The following is a 22,320-nucleotide window of genomic DNA, read 5'->3' as shown; positions in this document are numbered from 1 at the left end:
TATGTGTGTACGTGCTATGTGTATATGGGTGTATATGGATGTTCTCAGACGCCAGAGGTGTCTTCTGGAGTTACAAGCATTTGTGAGCTGATCGGTGTGGGAACCAAACTCAAATCCTCTGAAAGAGCAACTAGGGCTTTTAACTGCTGAGTTACTTCTCTAGCACCTGTACTGAATTATCGTAAAGTAATTATCAGACATGGTTGCACGTGCAAGCGCTCTCTCTTTGTCTCTGTCTCTCTCTCCTTTTCTTTCTCTGTCTCGTTTTTCATTTTCTGAGATAGGGTTTCTCTGTTGTGTAACCCTGACTGTCCTGTAACTCTCTTCATTGACCAGGCTAGCCTCAAACTCACAGAGATCCACTTGCCTCTGCCTCCCGAGTACTGGGATTAAAGATGTGTACCACCATTGTTTGACTTTTTTTGTTGTTGGTTTTAAATCTGTGATGGATAAGTACCTAAAAAATTAAAGCCACAATTCCATAATTACATCTAAAAAGCTCAGTTTTAATTCCAACACTTGGGAGGCAGAGGCAGGCTAATCTCTGTGGATGTCAGGTCAGTGTGTTCCAGACTAGCAGAGCTGCATATTGAGATGACAACCTAGCTCAGAAAGCAAGAAAAACAAACAAACAAAATACAAAACCAAAACAGCAATAGCGGCAAAAATCCCCACACCACTCAAGCTTATAACAAATAACAACCCCCACACCTAAAGAGCTTTCTTTAATGTCATCAGATATTCAGGGTCCATATTTGTCAAGTTGTTTTAAGTCTTTTTTTGTTATTCAAAATGGCCTCTGAGTAACATTTATATTAATTTGATTGCTGTGGCCCTTGGATGTTTTTTTTTTTTTTTTTTGAGTCAGGGTTTCTCATCCTGGAAATTACTATGTAGATCAGGCCAGCCTTAAACCCAGATCCTCCTACCTCTGCCTTCCAAGTGCTAGGAGATTAAAGACATAGGCCTGACTGGCCGTTGAGTATTTTAATATGTGGCTTATTTCTTTCTTTTCTTCAGTTTGTTGGAACTTCTTTGTTCTATGGGATTTTCTGTCTCTGTATTCTTGATGCATCAATGTCTGTGGTAATTCTTAATATGTTTGTGTCTTTTGCGTTCCTATAAATAATAGCCTAGACTTATGAGATTCAAGGTTAGTTTGTGGGGAGGGGTGTGTGTGTGTGTCTGTGTGTCTGTGTGAGTCCTTCATTCTTTCATTTAATTTTTATTGCCTCTCATCAGGAGATACTGTAGTAGGGCTAATGACATGGTTTGCCCACAAACCTGATGACTTAAGTTCAATCCCTGCAATCTGTTTGGCAGAAGGAAAGTGACTCTGACCCCCACACATGCACGGTGGTCATACAACACCGCACACATACACAAATCATTATGAAAACAAAAGATAACTCTTGTGGCTGGCTGTCTTTGGGATGAAGCTGGATCAGGGCTATACTTGGATATATAAGAATTTCTATCAGGCTTACCTAATGTTTTTTAGCAGCCATTGGTAAATAACTAGTTACTTGGCTACATTATGTGCTTATATTACTTTCAAGTGTGTTTTTCACTCAATTAAGTTATGGAGCGAAAGCCTTTCATCTTTACATCTTTATTATGTATTTGTGAAAAAGGGAACTTCACATTTTACCAACGCACTGCTGTTTTTATAACAGTCAATTGGCAGAAATTCTCTAATATCAAATTTATGGTATATTTAAATATCTCCAGTCATTCCCATGATGTTTTTTATAGTGTGCTTATTAAACCAGGATTTTGCAAAAGAGCACTTGCCTCATTCAGTCATGCCTCCGCCATTTAGTATCTTTTAGTTTGAAATCGTTTTGTTTCCTTCTAATTTCATTACTTTTTCACGATGGGAATTTGTTAGAAAGATGTAATTTCACCTAATCTCTCCTAAAACTTTCTGTTTCTTAATTGGTTTTATTGTTTCTATGTTGAATTTAGGTCATTCCTCTAACCACCCCCCCCTTTTTGTCAAGTAAGTTCTGTCTGAAGAATGGATTGAAATAATGTTCAGAATAAACATTTCAGTAGAATGTTTAATAACCAGACACAATGCATCATAGCAGGAGCCATGCAAATCTTTATTAATAAAGCTGGATTGATTAAGGTGATGATAGATTTTTTTCTATTGTGAAATCATGTTTTTCCCTTTGGTCAAATTGGTATGTCATCTGGGAAGAGTGAAATTTTGGCAATACGTAAGTGTCTAGTTCTTTATCCAACGTCTACCTAATATAGTATTCATTGGTAGTTTCTCTTACCTGAGTCATTTATCTTATTGAAATTAGCAAAAGTTTTAAAACAGGATTTTTAAAGAATCTGAGTCAAAGTATGCAAACTTGTTATTTTGGTCATTTTTAAACATATAATTCAGTTTAAAATTTTTTTGTGATCTTCATAGCACTGAAACGGTGTATTCTGAAATAGTATTTAAATGCTTTAAAAAGAAGATTTATGTGTGAATGTTTTGCCTTTATGTATGTAAGTGCACCCACCATGTATGTAGTGAGTGGCGGTCAGAAGAAGGTGTCAGATCTCCTGGAATTGAGTTGTGAGCTGTTTTGGCACTGGGAACTGAACCCCAGTCCTGTGCAAGAGCCGCAAGTGCTATTCAACTGAGCCAACTCCCCATCCATCCATCTATCTATCTATCTATCTATCTATCTATCTATCTATCTACTATCTATCTATCTATCTATCTGGTTTTTTTGAGACAGGGTTTTTTTTTTTTTTTTTTTTTTTAGTTTTGGAGCTGTCCTGGAACTCACTCTATAGACCAGGATGGTCTCAAACTTACAGAGATCCACCTGGCTATTCATTTAATCTTATTTGCATGCTCTTTGCTGAGTAGCTTTCCTTTATCAATGTGGACTCTTTGGTTATCATCAAATAATTTTGAAATATGAAATGCGGAGTAAATGTTTGTAATAACAGTTCAGAAGAAAATGTAATAGTTATACCTTTTTCTTTTCTTTTTCTGTGCAAACAGAGAAAAGGTTTTGGTCCTTAAATGTCCCCTACTGCCAATGTATAAAGACTTGGTCTACAGCCTGTAGTTTGTGGAGAGGAGAACCAGTGGTCAGGAGGATGGTGGGATCTGACAGACAAGTTAAGTTGTGGGAGGACTTGCTCTTGCAGGCATTTTTGGGATCTCAGTTTCCTCTCACTTTACTCCCTGGCTGCCAGGAAGTCAGAAGCTCTGCTCTGTTTTGCCCTTCTCACTGTGGTATGTTATACTTCCGGGGGCCTCAGAATGATGGAGCCTGCTCACCATGGACAGAAACCTTAGAATCTGCAAGCCAAAATAAGCCTTTGGTCCATACGGGTCGGTTTGTCTCAGGTTCTTTGTCACAGCAGTGGAAGGCCAACGGAAACAGGGTGTTCCTTTTTTTTTTTTTAAGTATCTTCATTGATTTAAGAATTTTTGTGGGCTGGAGAGATGGCTCAGCGGTTAAGAGCACTGGCTGCTCTCTTGAGTTCAATTCCCAGCATCCACATGATGGCTCACAACCATCTGTTATGAGATCTGGTGCCCACTTCTGGCCTGCAGGCGTTTAGGCAGGCAGAACACTTTTGAACTGGGAATGGGGCCTTGCGTTTTGCTGGATTACAGACTGTACCACTCACTGTGCTTGGCCAGTCCCTCTTTTGTTCGATCTTCACATTCCCTCAGTTTGGTCTTTTTTTACTTTATCCTATCAAGTTTTGAAAACAAGGAACTTATTTGAAGAAAGTAGTGTTTTTTATGTTTTTATATTTGAGCATAGCATCAAATCCCCATTAGCTGTAACACAAACTGGTCTGTAATATAGAGAAAGTGCTGTGAAGCAGAACGAGAGCTTAATGTCATGGCACTAACCGTTTGCATTTAAGAGTAGACGAGTTCCAGGGCCTCTCTGTATGGTTTGTGGTCTTTTAACCCTTAAAATGTTGTTTTGTTAGTCAGACATTATTGGAACAGAATAGCTCAAGAGTTTATATATTGTTAGACTTTTGACATAGACATTGTTGTAATTTTTTCACTGTCCTGTAGATTTCCTGGCCACAGATTCAATTTGGAGACATGAGAGTTTTAGCAAACTCCAGAGTTAAAAACCCCATACTCAGAAGACATGAGGAGGATTTACATGCTAACCTGTGCCTTTCTTTTTATCCTAAAGCATAGCTCAGCATTCTTCCTGGATGCTAGCCTTGTCGTGCTGGATTAATAGGCTGCTGAGAGCTTCCTGCAGACAGCTTTGCTTCCTCCATTTGAGTTAAGAAGTCCCATTAGGAGTTGAAATGTGAGTTTGTGAAGGGCTGGTCAGTAATTGAATAACGTCTTCATGAGCACATCATGTCTCCAAACCTCTGGGAAAACAGGAGCTTGCGTTTTAAAACACACGTTAGCTTGTGAAGTTCCTTTTCTTTTCCTGTGGTAGAGTTTAATGCACATTGCAGTCATCGTGTAAGCAATAGTTCTTTTAGTTTTGTGGGCTTTTTTTCCAGAGTAAATGTCGTATAGTTTGTCCTTGTTTTCACCATATCACCATCATGACTCTCTTGTTAAGTATTAAATAGGAACCTCCAGCTTCTAAATACTTTGAACACGTACTGCATGTTGGGCAGCAGTACAAATAATACAGCTGCATACCGTACTAATACAAACCAAATGGTGTGCTTTGAAAGGCCGTTTCTTCTCCAAGAATAGAAAGTACTATAGTGTGATCCTGTGTTTATTCTCCAGTGAGCATAGTTTTAGTGTACATTTAAAAACCCATACTATATTCTGACTTTTTAGTTAGTAATATTCCTGTTTATGCCTTTTAAGTCAAGGCGGCTTTGTAAAATATAGCGTTATTTTTGTAACTATAAGAAACTTATTTGGAAAGAGCCAACACTGAAAAGAGATTTAAAAGTGCACGAACTGCAGACACTGAACACTGTCATTTCTAGCAGATAAGGCTCTTCTGTGGCTATTCCAGATGTGACAGCAGCCACATACTGAATACTTGGTTATTTCGTTCACATTCATAATATTAATGAATTGTGAATAAGTGTAGTTTAAGTGTTTGCAGGATTGCTTTTATAAGAACACTTTCTTACATGAAAATAAAGTGTATGTAGTTTGAATGGCAGTTATTTTGTATGTCATTGCCATCCAGTTGAGTTATGCCATTTTTATGAAAATTTCTTAAGTAAAAACCAATTAGAGTCAGGTAGATTAAGAATTAAAAGAAAGAATCCAAATGAAGATCTACATATAGATCTTCATAGCTGTAACTCTGACACAGCATACATTTTGTAGATATTCTGTTTATGTTTATGTTTTATTATTTTTATACAAAAATACTTTTTCAGAATATCTGATTGTTCTTGATGTACCATTATTCTTTGGAAATATTTGCTGAAAGTTATCGAAAGCATTTCCCTCTTAAATTCTAAAGTTTTCTTGTGTGTAATAGGTGTGCATGCATGTGTGCATGAGTTTGTGTGTGTATACAGGTGCACATGCATGTATATGCACTGTCTCTGGAGGCCTTGGGTGTTGTTCCTCAAGTATTGTCAGTATTTTTGTTATTTGAAACAAGACATGCTCTCTCAGTCTTCTGGACATTAGGCTGGCTGACCAGCAAGCTTCACAAATCCACTGTTTTCACCTCTCCAGTGCTGGGATCATAAGTGAACACCATGGTTGGCTTTTTTCCTTTTAAGATGTAGGTTCTGTCATTCCTTATGCTTGCAGTGCATACTTTTTTTTTTTGCCAGTGAGCTTCCCAATCCTTTGAGTTTTTAAAGTATAAAGACAAATAACATTCTATAAAATGGAATTTATGATTATTAAGGCTAGCGGCTCAGTAATCTTAGCACTCGGATGCTAAGGCCAGAGAATTTCTGCAAGTTTGAGTCCAACCTGAACTATAGTGTGTTGTAGAAGGCTGCTTGTTCTTTTCCCGACTACCCAGACTCCCAAAATAAACATACAGAAACTGTATTAATTAAATCACTGCTTGACTTGTTAGCTCTAACTTCTTATTGACTAGTTATTATATTAATTTAACCCATTTCTATTAATCTGTGTCTTGCCATGTGGCAGCTGGAGTCACTGTTTTGAGAGGCAGTGAAAACTCAGGAGATGGGCCCTAGTTGGAGGGATATTCTTTTGAATCCTATTCCCCAGACTCGTTCCTCCTCTGCTTCCTCAGTATCATGTTGCATGATATCCTTGCCATGCATGCTTTCTTGGCCATCGTGGATCAAAGCTCTGAAGCTGAGCTAGAATTATGTTTTGTTTGTGTGCAGTGATGGTCATAATGATGAAAAGCCCAACATGTACTATTAACTTTATTTCCTTGCTAGGAATAAATGAATCTGTGAAATGACTTGGACGCTTCCTGTACTGTGTAGAAACATTTGAGTGCTGGTGGCAGTATGGATTGACGTGTGGATCCAATTGGAGAAGTTTCTTGAGTGAGGAAGTGGAGCTGAGTAGTACTTTCTCTACTTCTTTATAGTCTGTAACTCATCTCAGTGGTACCCTAGAATCCCAGACTATCACTTCTGGACCAATCATTGCAACTATTTAGTGTTTCCAATTTGCTTTCTTAGGGCATGGGCTTCAGTCCTGGTGATACTAGAATCACTTCTGGATTTTAAAGAGAAAAAAATAACAGAATCTAGAATTACAGGGTAGTGGACTGGCAAGAGAGGAACGCTGTGTGAAGAAAGTGAGATCTAGGGGCTTTTCCAAGGCAATGAATCTGTTTATTTTAAAAATTTGGGGCAAGACCTTGGATACTTAGAAATCCTCTCCATGGATTCCATTTCCCATTGTACACACTGCATTGCTGAGTATCATCTCTTAGTCCTTTGTTAATCCCACTGCTTGATTTCCATTTTCTATTTTATTCTGCACTTTGTTTCCAGTTCATTCTGTAACTTTGATGTTTCTATCCTCAACATTTGTTTAGATGCTCTTCTTGTTTGATTATATCCCTTTCCTACTGGAGAGCTGGTCAGAACGCCCTTTGAAATGTGAGAGAATTCAAACCTAACAGTTGTGGTCCTCTACTTACTCCCTGGCTGCCCTGCTCTAGCCATAGGACTTCTCGTGATTTCTGGACAGCTATGTCTTCAGATTCAAAGACATTCTATGAGCTGTATCTTTTTTCTTTTCTCTCTATTTATTTGTTTTTTTTTTTTGAGACAGGGCTTTTCTTTGTAACAACCCTGGCTGTTGGCTATCCTAGAACTAACTTTGTAGGCTGGCTTCAAACTCACAGAGATCCACCTGCCTCTGCCTCCCAAGTGCCGGGATTAAAGATGTGTACCACCTTTGCCACTGCCTGACTTTTTAATTTTATTTTTAAAAAGTGTTTTTATTTTTAATTATTTTACATGTGTGGGTCTGTGTGGGTATGTGCTCTGTGTGAGTAGGTGCATGTGCCTTCAAAGTCCAGAGGAGGTTTTAGATCCCCTGGAGCTGGAGTTGCAGGTGACTGAATCACCTGATTGGGAGCTGGGAATTGAACCTGTCTCTCTGGAAGACCAGCAAGTGCTCTTACCTGCTGATCTATCTCTCCAGCCTTGTCTATGCTGTCTCTCAATTTCTCTGTTTTATAGTTCTCACATCAATTACAGAACTTTGAGCAGCAGAAAATTGTAGCCATTTTTTTGCCTGAACCTTTTCATGTTATTTACTGTACCCTGATAGCATCACACTTTTTGTTGAGTAGTAATTAACAATGCTGTTGTTGCTAACTAACTTTAGGAGCTTACTTTGTAGCCGATCACCCCATTGTTTCCCATGACCACACTATAGGGCACTGTTAGCCATGTTTCACAAATAAGGAATCCAAGATATGAAGGTTTGTAGAGATAAAGTCTTAAAATACCAGGCTTAGGTATGAATGCAGGCACATCTAGCATCTTTTGGTTTGGTAATTGTTTACATGTAGGTGTCTTGGCTCTTGATAACCGTGCCTTGGTCACTGATGTGCCTCTTCTTTCAGCATCTTTCACTGAAGAGCTCAGTATACATTTTCTTCCTTAGTTGAAAGGATGTCTGAGTCAGATCACATTTTGAATGTCAGCACTGGTAGAGTGGTGGAGGCAGCAGAGGGTGAGAGATGGAGTACCAGGCTAGGGCCACATTAGACACTACGTCTAGGAGAAGTGCATTTCATTGGATGGGAGGAGCAGCATGGTTCTTGTTTTTGAGACAAGTTAGCGATATTAAGTTTGTGCTAGCATCCCAGATGCACATTGCCATGTCTGGCCTTGCTTGTTGTTGCGCATGGTGTTAAGTGGGACTGAGACTAATGAGTAGCTCTCTTCAGCCAGGGTCCTCAGCATGTCTACTATACTGATGGCTTTCAACTTGGTGCAGTGCTTAAGATGGGCAAGTGCCTTCTGTGATGGTGTGGGTTATAGGAACAGTGTGTGTCTGTTGTAGTCATTTCAGTTAGGTGTGAAGACTCTTTGGTCTCTTTTGTTTGTTGGGAAGGTGAAACTGAAACCCTTAAGCTGGTTAAGCATATTGATTTCCTGGATATTTTTTTTTAAAGGATTTGTGTTCAGTGTTCTGAAGTAACTCTCACAGAATATTGTGCCAGTCTAAACCAGTTCACTGATTAGGAGTGTGAGAGTGCACCTAGAAGATTCCAGAGCATACGTGGAGGGCGCTCTTTGACGTATAATTTCAAGGGATTTGAATAACCGTTTTGAAATGAATGCTGTGTTTGTATAGCTTAAGAGTGAGGATAAATGATATGTTCAGGCTAAACTAAGTGTATGGAGGCAGAGACTTGGGCTATTTTTGCCCTCACTTCATCATTAACTAGTTAGTTGATGGCTTGGGAAAACTGAGGTGAACCCTCTTCATTCTCAACTTTTAATGAGTTGGATTTTGTTATCCTTGCTTACCTTCCTGTGTGTTTACTGGTATCAGATCCCACATTCACAAATTTTATTGTGATGAAATGTAACCATTCCAGCTTTGGGGGAGACAGGTCTCTAATTTGTAAAGGTATACCATGCAGTGTTTCTAGAAGCTGGGTTGCTGATTTATATCTCACTGTGCTTATTACCCCCCTTCTCCATCCTTCCCTGGGACAGGGTTTCCTCTGTAGTTTTGGAGCCTGTCCTGGAACTTGCTCTGTAGACCAGACTGTCCTCGAATTCTGGCCTGCCTCTGTCCTTCGAGTGCTGGGATTAAAGGCATGTAGTTTATGGAGTGCCCGTCTAAGCCGTTACTTTAAACTGTTTTAGAGTTGAAGGCCAAAGAGGCTGTTGTGAGAACAGGAGATACAGACTACAGGGAGGGCTACAGCACACATCCTATTAAATGGGGTGGTGGGCAAGCCCTGCAGGTGGTATACAGGTTGTCTATAGCCTTTGTTTCTTGCTGTGTTTTTGACTTGGTCATTCTACTTCATTAGACCTCTGGTTTCCCATAGTGGCTGTAAGCATAGAGACCTCAAGCCTTGGAAGGAAACAGCTAGTATATATTTGTTCACTCAGCAAAGCCCTGACTCTTTAATTAGTATAGTTAACAGGAGGGAAAAGGGCTCCAAACAGCTTATAACTGTGAGCGCATGCATCTTTATGGCTGACTGCAGTGCTCGTGTCATCTTCATCGAGAAATTCCATGTATGAAAAAATCAGCAGCCCACTAAGACCCAGGGTGCGACCTTCTGATTTTATTGATGACTGAATCACTAAGAATAATCAGATCTTGGCTCAGACTGTGAGATGTTGTGGCACTGACGACTGTGGACTACTAAAGGTAGCCTTTTTGCCGTTTGGTAACCGTTAACTGTCACTGGAATGTTTGGGCACTTGCATTGTAATTTGGCAGATAGATGTCTCTAAATTTGCAAAGTAAATGTATAAGTAAGTCTAAGACATTCTGTAGCATTTGAATCCTATTCAGAGCCCTGTGGAGGAACTTTTAACTTCTGTAGTTAACTTGGCAATTCTTAAAACTAGAATAGTAAGAGCGCAAGCCTTTCTGCATGTTTAAAGACTCACTTCTGTAGATTGAGATTGCAAAGTGTAAATTTAACCTTTGATAGACCGTGACTGATGTATTATTTACCCCTATGTTTTGTAGAATTTACTGTAGTTGATCATTTGTAAATGCTTAAGTGGAATGATTTTTAAAAACAAAATAAACTCTGAACTTTTTATGTTTAGTTTTAAGCTGAATAAAGTCTCATTTTGCTGGATGCTAATGGAGAAAATTAATGAAAATGTGTTTTGTTTCCAGATTTTGGAAACAAGAGGTATGAGGGATGAAAATATTGTGTGAGTATGCAGTGTTTTAAGAAAGTATTGGTTCTCTGTCGGGATCCTTAATGTGTTAGACTGAGTGGGAGATAAGAGGTCGAAATGTTTACTAACCAAGCCCTAAAGTCTATCAAATTCAGACATTACATACCGAGAAACATTGCTTTAAGTAGTTATTTGCAGCATTTGAGTCATAATGATAATTGGAGGAGGTCAGTGATGAAAAAATATATGGTATGTACTTATTTATAGTAACTGGTCTGCCCTAGGTGGCATCCCATAGAACTGGTATATATTAGCATATATGTGGGTAATTTGTTAATTTTAATTTGGAATATGATTAAGAGAGTTGGGATATTTTCTTATAAATATGAGACAAAGATTTGTGGTGGCTCTATATCTAAGCATTATAGCACATTACTGTTTAAAGTCTGAGCCAGTTTAATGGTTTGATTATGAATTTGTATTAGCATTTTCCACTTTGTAATATTGAACCAGTTAGAATCAGCTTTTAATGAAGTGTGGTGTGTTCTGAGCATCACACAGTGGGGTGTTTTTACTCTTAGGAGTAAAGTTATCACACCTCAGGATGACCTCATCCGTGAGTGACCAAGGCAGCGCCAGCCAGTTAGTCTTAGAGTGGTAAAGTATTCCTGTACACAGGAACAAAACTACTTGATGTGCCTATGCCATGAAAGACCTGTTTGGAGTATACTTTTCAAAGGGATCTAAGGATTAGTTTGTACCTTCCAGATTTAAGTAGGTATTAATTCCTGGAAGGTGTCAGCAATTCTGATGTTTTAGGTGATTGGTAATGTTAATTTGTTTTCCATGATCCTTTTGTATAAAGCAGTAACGAAAGACAAATTTACTTCATGAATTAATACCTGCTCCTCTTGTTAGTGTCTAATTCTACACTGTAGTGATGTTGACATTTCTTTACTGCTGATCTGCTGATGCCCTTTTCTTTGTCAGATCTTTTGAAATGATCTTGGCAACTGTCAAATAAGTATACTGTATGTTAGTTATGTGAATTTGGAGTAGGCACTTACCATTGAAGGTATGAAACAAAGTTCACTTTGTTTTTCTTAGAAGTATTTTTAATCATGGAAGTTTTCAATAACTTATTTAAAATTAGTTATCAGGAATAAGATAATTTGACTCTGTAACATTGTAAGAAAGACTCTTGTGAGCCGGGCAATGGTGGCGCACGCCTTTAATCCCAGCACTGGGGAGGCAGATGCAGGCGGATCTCTGTGAGTTCGAGACCAGCCTGGTCTACAGAGCTAGTTCCAGGACAGGCTCCAAAGCCACAGAGAAACCCTGTCTCGAAAAACAAAACAAAACAAAACAGAAAGACTCTTGTGGGGGGAGGGGGGAATAGGAGGGGGAAAAGGCGGAAATTTTTTCAATAATAAAAAAAAGAAGACTCTTGACAACTGGGTCAGTTTTAATTTAACAAACTTTTTGGAAAAGTAAAACTCAAACTGAAATTTTTAACATTTAGGAGTTCAATACACTTGTGTTGAATGAACAAATCATTTTTTCCATTAATAAGTTGTTTTTCCAATTTTGGGATTACCTTAAGGCGGTACTACTTTTTAGCATACTTATCTAAGGAATTACATAACACAGTGTTTGTAAATTGTTACAATAATATAGTCATAATTGTTTTGAATGTTTTTTTAATGTGACATGGGAGAGTTTGGGTCACTGCTGGGTCTTAAAGCTGGATAAAGATACATGTTCCTTTTGATTACACTTCATTTTATTTCCGAGAGATAAGTAGGCTGCTATCCTTAAATATTAGACTGCAGTAAATACCAGAGCAAGGACATAAAACCATATAAGAGTTTAACCTTTTGTTGATATAATATCCACATAACTTTTTTTTTTTTTTGGTTTTTTGAGACAGGGTTTCTCTGTGGCTTTGGAGCCTGTCCTGGAACTAGCTCTTGTAGACCAGGCTGGTCTCGAACTCACAGAGATCCGCCTGCCTCTGCCTCCCAAGTGCTGGGATTAAAGGCGTGCGCCACCACCGCCCGGCTTCCACATAACTTTTTAAAGTTGATGCTAGTCCTGTTGATGTTGGGCTCATGGAGTCATTAGTAATCAATGGCTGTATTCAACACTGGCCTTGTACCTTTTTGGCAAATGTTTGATTCATTGTAGGCTTGTGATGTAATGGTTAGTTGTTTGGCTTCCTAGGCAACAGCCTGCTGAGACACAGTCAGTTGTGTTCCAGGGGGAGCTAAACAGGTATATAGGGACATGGTCCTGTGGAGAGAGTGTGTGTGGCCTTTCCATCATCTTTTGCTGTATTAAAGTAAAGTACATGCTTGCATATGAGTGATGGACCTTAAGTATGAGACTAGGTTATAGCCTTACTATCATGACTTAAGTGTATTTCAGATTTGAAGCCAATGATTATATCTAATGATTCTGACTTGCAAGTAACTGGGAAAATAAGCCTTGAAGCAACTGGAAATCCAACCTTGAAATAGGTAGAAAACTTAACTTTACTATAGAGTTTTTATCTGCTTAGCCCCATACATAATATGTGGTTGGCATGAGGGATATAAATAGTTCTGAGCCTACTAGATTAAAATATGATAGTAACTTTATGGCCTATAATGGCTATTACTGAGTTTCTAAAGGAATTCAAGAGAAGATGGGGAAGAGTCAGTGAGGAGAGTTGAGAGGGTAGAAAAGAAGGAGGTGAAATGATGCATCTAGCTTCAAGAGTGGGGTGGTGCCGAGGACTGCATTTGGAGAGCTGACTGGCTGCCCTAACCAGAACAGTTAAAATTTTATCAGAATAGGGATCCCATTTAGCTGCCAACTTGTAGGAAGGTGAGCACATTTGGACCAGACACAGAAAAGGTAGAATTGGAAAACAAAGGGTTGGAGCTTATGGAATGCTCTAGTTAGTGGAAAGTGCAGGTTAAACCAGCAGCTTAAACATAGCTGTCATAAACCTAAACATACCAAGTAGATACTGAGACCTGGAAAAATGTTTGCAGCCTTATGCTAATGCTGAGAAGTTGGCACAGCCATCCAGCTCTGTTGGAGAGCAGTCTGGGACTATGAGGATAGCTAACCATGCCACTCGGAGCATACTTTGGATGTAGTCCTGGGTATCAGGGAGATATTGAAGAAGTGGTCACTGAGCCATTTGCAACAGCAAAGAGATAAGAACAACCTATCTTTCAATTAGGAAACATAAAGAATGTCTTATTTATGATGTAGTACTATGTAGGAGTTAAAAAAAATTGACCTGATTAGAGCTACATTCATGAACATAGAAACCCCCAATATTGAACTAAAATCAAGGACTTTGATATAGTGATGATTATAAAAAATATGAAGGCAGTGTTGACCTATGAAAAATACCAGCTACACTGCTGAGAAACGTGCTAACTCGGGAGATAGATCTCTTCTACTGCCGTGTGACTGTTCTGAGAGACTAATGCTGAGTAGAGTACAGCCAGTGTGACTCAGTGCCTATTTTATGCCCAAAATGGTTTTATCTGCTTATTAAAACAGCTGAGCTACTCCAAATCCACTGATACAATGTCAAAGTTACAAAGCATTTTGTAAAATAGGTTTCCATCTGTGATGAGTCTTATTTGTGTGAATTAAGGAGTTTCATTTTGGTTCTCAGTTTAGTTTTTTTTTTTGCTAGTAACCTCCCTACCCCCCCCCCCCCCCCCATCTCTGTAGCTTTGGATCCTGTCCTGGAACTTGTTCTGTAGACCAGACTGTCCTCGAATTCTGGCCTGCCTCTGTCCTTTGAGTGCTGGGATTAAAGGCATGCAGTCACCACTGCCTGGCAAGGTATACTTTGTTTATGTGGCAGACTTATTCGTTAAACACGATGTAAGTTTTAGAAGCACTGGTGTGCTAGCTGCAGTGAGTTTTTATTGGAAAGATCCAGGCACGAGTCTTCTTACCAACGACAGCTTATCGATAGAGTGCCATTTTGCGGTTGACTTGGTGTGCTTTTACAAAACTATGGGCTGAGTTAGGATTACCCTCAGAATTCTTTTCTTTCTATTTTTTCAATTCCCCCATGACTTGATGTGTCTCTTTAAGAATTTTGCTTCCCGTCTGTGTAGCCTAGGCTAGCCTGGATGTCACTGTATAGACCAAATAGACATTGTTATTCTCATGAGTGAATAACCTGGTGTGGTTTCCATATTTATGTTTGGTTTTAGTTTCTTCTTCCCTCTCTAATTAAATGCTTTAATAAGCATCTTCAGGATGAATTTAGGAAGAACTTGTCAGAAATCTGGAGTATACCCAGATGAATTGGCTATAACCTGTATTAATTGCTATGGACAACACTCAAAAGAATCAAATGCTCAGAAGTTGCACATTTGTGAAATAGGCTTTTAGTGGTCCATTATCATCACTCCTTTGGAGTTGTTTATAATTGTGTTTATAAAATTATGTTGTTGAGGGAGCTGTGGGTTGCATTCCTGCCGCCCTGCTCCCAGCTGCCTGGCTAGCTTAGCACCCGAAATAACAACACACAAACTGTATTCATTTAAACACTGCTTGGCCCATTAGTTCTAGCCTCTTAATGGCTAATTCTCATATCTTGTCTTAACCCATATTTAGTAATCTGTGTAGCACCAGTCTTACTGGGAAAGATTCAGCATGTCCTACCTGGCGGTTTGCTTCATCACGTCTGCCCGGGAGAGGGGAACATGGTGTCTGTCTGAGGCATCTTACCTCACTTCCTCGTCTTCCCAGCATTCTGTTTTGTTTACTCCACCCACCTATGTTCTAACCTATCAGGGCCAAGCAGTTTCTTTATTAATTAACCAATGACCTTCCTCCATCATTATGTGGAGTTTACAGGAAAATGAAGAAGAGAAGAAAACATCCATATTTTTCTGTACCTATCACAGCAGAGCAGCTTAGAAACTTCAGCTTTCTTCTTAGGGAACTTCTCTAGCACAAGCTACTGCAATGGTCCCACCATTGGCAGCAACACAGAGGACTGCTCTTTTTATCCTTTCCAGTTGACAAATGTAGATGATTCATACTGGAAACCATCTTCAAGAAAGTGCTGGCTCTTTGGAAGCCAAGTGTTCATAGCTTGCTTTCTAGGTGCCTAACGGGTATTCAGTACTTTAGCTGTGAATAAACCAGAGGTTCTTATAAAACATGGCACAGAAACAAGCATACACAGCACCTCTAACTTCCGTGTGTAAATACAGTTGTAAATACCATGCTTTGGAACTAAATACATCTCTGCCTCATTATATTGCTTGTCATTGTTGGCTGCGGGCTTTTTAATATAACTACAGTGTTAACTGGATTTAGGGTCAAAGTAGGATGAGATGTGACCAATACGTGACTTATTTTTACTGTTCAGAAAGCATTTTTTTAATATGAGAAATCGAAAAATGTAACAGTGGAAAAGAATTTCTAATTGTCCATTTAGCTCAAATCTGAAGTACATTTTTCCCAAGCTGAAGTTTTCCAACATGGGCCAGAAAACCCATGTGTTTGAAAATTGAACTTAGCGCTCTGTTTTCTTATGCCAGACCTCTGCATGACCTCGGGCAGTTGCTTTTCAGCTATTTAGCTGAAAGATGTGTAATAATGTGGACAGTCACATGATGAATTGTATGTTTGGCTTTTTTTTTGTGATTTTTCTCTAATTATGCTGGTGTTAAGCAGCACACAGAAGTATTTAGAGTAATTCCTCTTTTCCACACAAACTTCCTCGTAAATACCAACAATATGCAGACTGATAAGCCAGTAAAATCACCTGCTCTATTCATAGAGGTGATAGTCTGATTTAGTAACAGTAGTGAAGAAGTGAATTAAAATAGAATTATTCTTTGCTCCATTGTGAAGCATGTCTATTATAATTGGAAATTTAATTAAAATACCAGTCTTGCACGAATAATAAAAACCTAGAGACAGATACTGGGGTTCAAGCTGAAGATCTGAAAAGCAAAGCAGCCAACCACTAGGGAGACTTTTTACTTCTACCAAATCTTCATACCAAAAGGGTGAGATCCTGTCTCCATGAATCTTCAGACTCAACACTCCACCCCGTCGTCTCTTCCCCTTTTTAGTCCTCTCTCTGCCCAGCTGCATTGCTCCTGTCTCCACCTCCTTAGTGCTGGGATTAAAGGTGTGTGACTCCACCACCTGGATCTGTTTCTGGATCTGTCTTGTGCAGCTCAGGGTAGCCTTGAACTCAGAGATCTGTCTGCCCCTGTCCTGAGATTAAAGGTCTGTGCCACCACTCCCTGGCCTATATGATTGACAAGTGTGTCTGCTTTGCCCTCTGATCTTCGGGCAAGCTTTAATTATTAAAGTACAAATAATAAATATACCACTATATACCAGGTCTTTTCACTTGCTTGCTCTCAATTTTTCTAGTTGGAATTTCTGGTATGCTTTCAAGATCTTATGTCATAGTGCTTGTTTGTTTGTTTGCTTGATTTAATGATTGAAAGTTCCTTTGACAAGGAGTTTTGAATGTCAGCCTAACTAAAATTCATACATATATTGAACTCTGACTGAAAGTATTCTTTTGATTGTCCTTTATTAGCCCAGGAGTTCTATGTGTCAGGCTAGGGATGTAGTTGTGTTGGTAGAGTGCTTGCCTAGTATACTTGAAACCCTGGCTGCTCTATCCAACCTTGTGTAAAACTGGGTGTGGCAATGCTTGTCTTGTAAGCCCAGTGCTTGGAAGGTGGAGGCAGGAGGATCAGGAATTAAGATCATCATTGGCTACATGGTGAGCTCAAGTTTGGTCCTCAAAAAACCAACAACAACAACAACAACAACAAAAAAAGGCACATTGGATCTTGTATAACCAAATCAGTTACATATCGTGTGTGTGTGTGTGTGTGTGTGTGTGTGTGTGTGTGTGTGTGTGTGTATGTATGTGCGTGCGTGCGTGATGGAGGAAGGTCATTGGCTAATAAAGGAACTGCCTTGGCCCATTTTATTGGTTAGAACAGAGGTAGGTGGAGTAAACAGAACAGAACGCTGGGAGGAAGAGGAAGTGAGCTCAGACTCGACAGCTCTCCTCTCCGGAGCAGACGCCTCAGAGAGATGCCATGCCCCAGCTCCGACCCAGGATGGACTTAGGCTAGAATCTTCCCGGTAAGACCGGTGCTCACAGATTATTAGAGATGGGTTGATTGGGATATCAGAATTAGCCAGTAAGGGCTAGAGCTAAAGGGCCAAGCAGTGATTAAATGAATACAGTTTGTGTGTTGTTATTTCTGGGCATAAGCTAGCCGAGCAGGCGGCCGGGGTGCTGGGAACGCAGCCCTGCCGCCCTTATTAGCGCTTATGCTCACCCGCGCTCACACAGTTTATTGTATGCACGTTTGGAGAAGCTGCCTTTGTGTTATTGTTGGAACTGGTTTGCAGTTATAAGTCATCTTTGGATGCAAAAGATATTGCTTGAAAGATTTTGGCCAGGTACTTGTTTTTCTTTAAGATTCATGAATTTTGTTCACAGGTTGGATTTTGGCCCTTGATTCAGTCCTATTGAACTTTATTTTTTTAGTGCCTTTTTTTTTTTTTACTATTTTGGCTTATTTCTTTTTGATAAATGGTCAGTCTGAAATTGCAAACTAAAAGGAAACAAAAGAATTCCTGCTTTTCAAAGGGTTAGCTTTAATTTCCTATTACAGGGACAACGTTGGCTTTATTTTTAGAAATTAAATGTTTTATAGCTATTGAGTAATTTACCACCTTCTGCTTTCACCTCTCCTTAAGTAAATGGAGGGATCTGTGGGTTGTTAGTATCCTTGGATAAAAAGCTGACAAGGACCTTCAGTTTCATCCTTGTGATTTGTCCAAATGCCTATATGTTATGTATAAGATTGTAGCAAAATTTGAGATCAAAATAGAAGAAACAGTGTGTGAGTTGCTTGACTTAAAAAGAAAAAGTCCACTCCACTTATTTTAATAATATAAAACATGACAGATTGAGAATAATGGGGCTCTCATGATAATTAAGTGCAGGAAATAGCTCTACAAACTGCCTATCACATCCTTGATGATTTGTAGAAAATAGAAACAGCTGTGATTCCAAGTGCCCTATAAATTTCAAATGTTGGCATAGCACACTTTTTGAACCGATTCAATAAAGAACTTTGCCCATATGTCTTTGGTGACTTGCTTTCAATTTTTTCACAAAAACGCAAAATATTTGGGGTGCTCATTGCTAAATGAAAAGTTGTGTACATGCTTCACAAAGCATAGTACCCTCCGGAGAAGGATTTACTTAGAAATTGACTACATTTTTGTGGGAGAGTGGATGAAAGGGCAGCCTCTTGTGTTGCTGCCAAAGGGTCTGAATAATTTGTAGTAGCTTGTGGCTAGAAAACAACTGTGAGGCAACCAGCAACTCCACACTGCCCTTGGGTGTGGGAGAAGTGCTTTCCTTACTCGGGCATCAGCCCCTTTACAGGATTTATAAAGTGAATTTTTATCTCAATGACTAGAAATGATGCCTTGGCTGGTTTTAGACAGAAATCTGGACAAATGCTGCTTTAGCTGAAGAGGAAAGCGATGCGGTCTTAAAAATGACATTTCTATTTTGCTTTTCCTCTAATGTGCATTGGAGAGAATCTGTTTTCTTTCAGCCTGTATATGAAGGAGGCATGCATTTATAGGAATAGGTCTTGTCCCCCCCCCCCCCCCCCAGTTAACTAATTAGAAGAACTACCTCTTTCTGACTTATCAAATATGTTTCATTCTGCATTAGAATTATGTATAAAATGAGTATTTAACTATTGTAACTTGCCACCTGCTTCTACTTAGTGTACCAAGCACAGTGCTGATGTCTTTATGTTAATTACATCGCCTGAAGGGCTCCTGATGCGGGGAAACAGATTAAAGAGGGTGTCCTCTAACAGTGGTTGGAGCTGGGATGTGGAACCGTATGAATGGTTTTAATTATTTCAGGTAGTTGCTATTCCAGATACTCATCTTTTAGAATAAAAATCTTGTAAAGCTTATTCTTGTAGGATGTGCTTAGACATGTGGAGTGGCAGTCTGGATGGGTTAGTGTTTTACCAAGGCTCTGACTTAGGTTAGCTGTGACCATACCTGTGCATTGAATCATCCATAAACTTTGCTGGTGTGAAGGGGGCAGGTGTGTCAGTCACAGTGGTCTTAAAAGCTCTGGATGTTGTTGTGCTTTCTTGGCCTTACTTATGACATTACTCTTTGTTGAGGGCATCTAAGCGTTTCACTAAGGTACAGAAGTAGCTGGTTAAGGCAAAATCGTTCTTTTAATGTTTTGTGATAGTCTGCAATATTGTTTTTCATAATTGTATTCCCTCTAATCAGTCTTTTGTTCCTAGTGTTTTGCACAGTGGTCTTCAGTCCCACTGGAGGGCTATTATTGGTATTCAAGGCAGAAAGACTGCATCCTATAACAGACAGGGCTGCTCTTCATAGCAAAATGTTAAAACTTTTTTAGAGCAGCCCAGTCTAGCAAGCTCAGATTCTTCAGAAACCCTGACGTTATGAAGTTTTCTCAGAACAAAATGGTCTAGTTCTGGGCACATATTTTTTTTCTTGTTTTGGAGGTGGAGGAAGAGGCTATCTATTCATTTGTTCATCCAGCTCTAGGCTAAATGACACAAATTGTCCTTGTGTTGGACTCTTACCTGTTCTTACCTTCACCCGAAAGCTCCACCTGTTACATCTCTACTGTTAATAGAATTGATCTTTTTTTTGTGTGTGTTTTATTTTCATCTTGTGGATTTTGCAGCATAGCATTTATGATTTTTGTCATGTTTAAAAAGATGAAAGGGGCAATCTGTAGGTGATTGTGAAATTTTTCTTTATTTTTGAGATTATAATATGATCACATCATTTCTCCCTTTCCTTTCTCCCAAAGCCTCTTTCTCTTTTGCATTTGTGACCTTTCTTCATTAATTGTTGTTAAATGCATGTATTTATAGGTATATACCTGCATATTCCTAAATATAACCTTTGCTCAGTCTGTATAATGTTACTTGTATGTATATTTTTCAGGGCTGCCCATTTGGTATTGGATAACTAATCTGTGTGCTTTTCGGGGAGAAGGTTTGGAGTTTCCTCAGTTCTTTGTGTAGGGTTGAGGCCTCCTGGGTTTTTGCTTGTCCGTTTTGGCATGTTTGTTGTTGTCCTTGTTCAGTTTACATTTCCGCAGCCATGCTCATGAGACTTCATAGTGTAGCATCTGATGTTACTAGGTGACAATCTCACAGCAGACTCCCTGATCCTCTGGCTCTTACAGCCTTTCTCAACCGTCTGCAGTGTTCCCTGAGCCTTAGGTGCAGGAGTTGCATTATAGATGTATCCCTTACAGCTGGGCTCCACAATGCTGCAGTTTAATTGGTTGTGGCTTTTGAAATGGGCTCTGCCTGTTGCGATGTGAAGTTTCCATCTGGTTTTCTTCTGGTTTCCCTTGCTCCCTTCTTATTCCAGTCACAGCCTCATTTTGGCCTGCTGTCCTTACTATTCTCACACTTCTGTTGCTTTTCATGTTTCTTCTTTTAGTAGGTATTTCTCAAAATGGACTGAAATCCTGGGCTCTTCTCTTCCTCCTTCCTTCCCTTCCTATCTCTATCTTCTATCAGGAAGAACTGGGTCTCACAGTCACAGAAACAGCCCTTAGGTTCTGTAGAGATTAGCTCATAGAGGTCATTGAGTTAGTTCTGAGCTGGGTGGTTTTCTGTCACTTTGGGCAGGTATACTTCCTTCGCCTTCACTTGTACTGTCCTGAATTTCAAAGAGACAGCTTCATTTCTCTTCAGGGTCTAAAGAGAGTAAATAGCAAACATGTATTATTTCAATTGTGTTTTGAATGATGTAGCATTTATTAGATATTTGGATTCAAATGAGGTAATTGTGGGAAAACTGCTCCTTTCATTAAAAGGCCCACTAGTAGGGCATTGTCTTTATCACTTGTGACGATGCTGTTTGTCTTGACTCTTGCAAATTGACCACGCCTGATTGCACAAGTGTTTGCATGGTTAGACAAATTACACTTGGACAATAAACTGTTGTGCTTGGGAGTGATTGGAGAAGCAAGGCATGGTTGCACACGGACTACTCTGGAAGAGAATTACAATAAATATTACACATATTTTTACTGTGGAGGAGAAAATAGAACCACTTTTTAGAGTAAAAGATTGCCTTTTTTGCTAAGCAGGTATGCACCCTTGAACTTGGTGATAGTAGAACTCAGCCTTCCACCAAAGGGCAAATTTTCCTTTTCCCCTCACTTCCTATCCCCCTTCCTTTCCTCAAGTGTCTGGCTTTGTTTTTCGGTAGTAGAATTTGCTGAATAGAATATTAGATTTTCTGGATTGAAAGACAGCTGTAGTTTGCTTTATGGGTGAGAACAAAAGAGCATCTAGCATCCATCTCAAATTTATATGTTTGGAGGGCCTAACATTTTTCTTTTCTGTATGTATAGATGGAAAACTGATGTCTATGATTGTGGAAATGTGTATTGACTAAAACACTTGGTAGGATTTTTGGGATCATCGAAGGTCCTCTTGCTTTGTAACTGTTGGATAATTTTTTCTTTTTTTTTTATTTTCGAGACAGGGTTTCTCTGTAGCTTTGGTGCCTGTCCCGGAACTAGCTCTTGTAGACCAGGCTGGCCTCGAACTCTCAGAGATCCGCTTACCTCTGCCTCCCGAGTGCTGGGATTAAAGGCGTGCGCCACCACTGCCCGGCCTGGATAATTATTTATTTATTTAAAATAGTTTATTTATTATGTATACAACATTCTGCCTCCATGTATGCCCACATGCCAGAAGAGGGCGCCAGATCTCATTACAGATGGTTGTGAGCCACCACATCTGTGGGTGCTGGGAATTGAACTCAGGACCTCTGGAAGAGCAGCCAGTGCTCTTAACCACTGAACCATCTCTCCAGCCCCCTGGATAATTTATTTTTATTTTATCTTTGAGACAGGGTCTTCCTTAGTAGCTCAGGCTGGCCTTGAATTCATGACAGTTTGGTTTC

The 22,320-nt window shown here is 39.4% G+C and overlaps 1 protein-coding gene across 37 annotated transcripts in view; it reads left to right on the top strand.

Moving 5' to 3' along the window:
• Nucleotides 1–22,320, top strand: part of Epb41l2 (erythrocyte membrane protein band 4.1 like 2) — a 171,032-nt gene that overhangs the window by 20,791 nt on the left and 127,921 nt on the right. Inside the window, exon 1 of one of the 37 annotated variants that reach the window (XM_075947144.1) lies at nt 3,335–3,352. The exons of the other annotated variants lie outside the window; for them this stretch is intronic. The gene's annotated coding sequence lies outside the window, so the exon portion shown is untranslated. Of the gene's footprint in view, nt 1–3,334; nt 3,353–22,320 lie in introns of those variants that run through there. 37 annotated transcript variants of the gene reach the window in all.

Source organism: Microtus pennsylvanicus, chromosome 1 (assembly GCF_037038515.1).
Source record: "Microtus pennsylvanicus isolate mMicPen1 chromosome 1, mMicPen1.hap1, whole genome shotgun sequence".
Taxonomy (NCBI): Eukaryota; Metazoa; Chordata; class Mammalia; order Rodentia; family Cricetidae; genus Microtus; species Microtus pennsylvanicus.
The sequence above is the reverse complement of the archived record's forward strand: the minus strand, read 5'-3'. Positions and strand labels throughout refer to the sequence as shown.